The sequence below is a fragment of the Ailuropoda melanoleuca genome, chromosome 16 (assembly GCF_002007445.2).
Source record: "Ailuropoda melanoleuca isolate Jingjing chromosome 16, ASM200744v2, whole genome shotgun sequence".
NCBI classification, from domain to species: Eukaryota; Metazoa; Chordata; class Mammalia; order Carnivora; family Ursidae; genus Ailuropoda; species Ailuropoda melanoleuca.
The window spans coordinates 23,239,879-23,241,304 of record NC_048233.1 but is presented as its reverse complement, the minus strand read 5'-3'; positions in this window follow the sequence as shown (position 1 = coordinate 23,241,304).

Genomic DNA, 1,426 nt, shown 5'->3' with positions numbered 1-1,426 from the left:
AAAGACACACTAATAAAATTGAAAGATATCTTTGTATACAACAAAAAAGTTATTCCTTTTGCAAAACCATTCTTTTGATTTTTCTGAAATACCTGCCTTTTTATTTTCTTACGTCCAGTCTTACTATGTCATATAACTACTAACCCAGATAACACGTTGATTGGAATCTATCTCTCTGTCTTGCTTGCTACATTATACCTCATGCTTAGTTTAACTCTTCCTTTAGAGTAGACTTGCTAATTTACTGAGAGCCACTTAATGTCTTTCTGTAAGAACAGCGGTTGTCATTAGATAGAACACTCATTAGATGTAATTTTGAAGCCTTTACTCACCTTTAGATCTTTTAGTGGGCTTAAAATGAATTTTATAATACTTCTCTAATGATTTTCACTGTTGGGAAAAATAAGGTGATGTAATCTAAATTATTTACTCAGGCTCATAAAAATCATTGGCAAAGCTCTAAGATTAAGGCATTCTTATTTCAGACTTTTCATCACATTTATCCACCCATTTTTTCACTCTGCAAACACATTTGGGGTTTCTACTTAGTATGCAGACTGTTGCCAGGCACTGAGTATTGAACCAGACAGAACAGGTCCCTAAGCTCCTGGAATGCCCATTCCAGTAAGTTGTTATTCCCTGCAATGGGATTAGTCTTTACACTACTCTTTTTACTCTGGTTTGAACTACTTTGCACGTATAGGATCGGATTATTTCTGCAGGGTGGCCTAAACACAAATAATTTTAATTGCTAGTCAAAGAGTGAAACTGATCAGTTCATTCATATGGGAAACATTTGCATATGTTTAGTGTCCGCCAAGCATTATGCTAGGTGCTGGGAAAAAAAGAGCATAACTATTGCATCGTTTCTATCCTCAGGAAATTCAGGGTCTAGTTAGTCTCCTTATAGTTCCACGCAGGATTCTAGTTCAAAAGTGGTTTCCTCTCCATGTCTCTAGTTCTACTGCCCATTTCCTCATTTCAAATGAGACACATATATACACATATACATATATATAATATCTTAAATATTTAAATTTTAATGATAACATTACAACTACTTTTTGCATAGTTCTTTATAGTTATGAAATTTAGTAGTTTAGCTGAATCTCACAACACCTTCATATAGCAATTCCCTACTATCACCCTCCCCATTTCATATATGACAACACAGCCCAAGACAGTAAGTGACTAATCTGCCTGAGGTCATGCCCCTTATAATTTTCAGAATTAGAAACTAAGGCCAGGATGTCTTATTACATCCTCATTGTGTTCCACTAATTCACACACAGTAGGTAAGTGACATTAAACTGTTTGACTTTGAAATGTTATTGCAATAGGCCTATGACATTTTAAAAATCTATCTAACTGCTTTGGTATTTGATATTAATGAATCTTAGGCTGTTGCCTGGTACACTCCTATTCA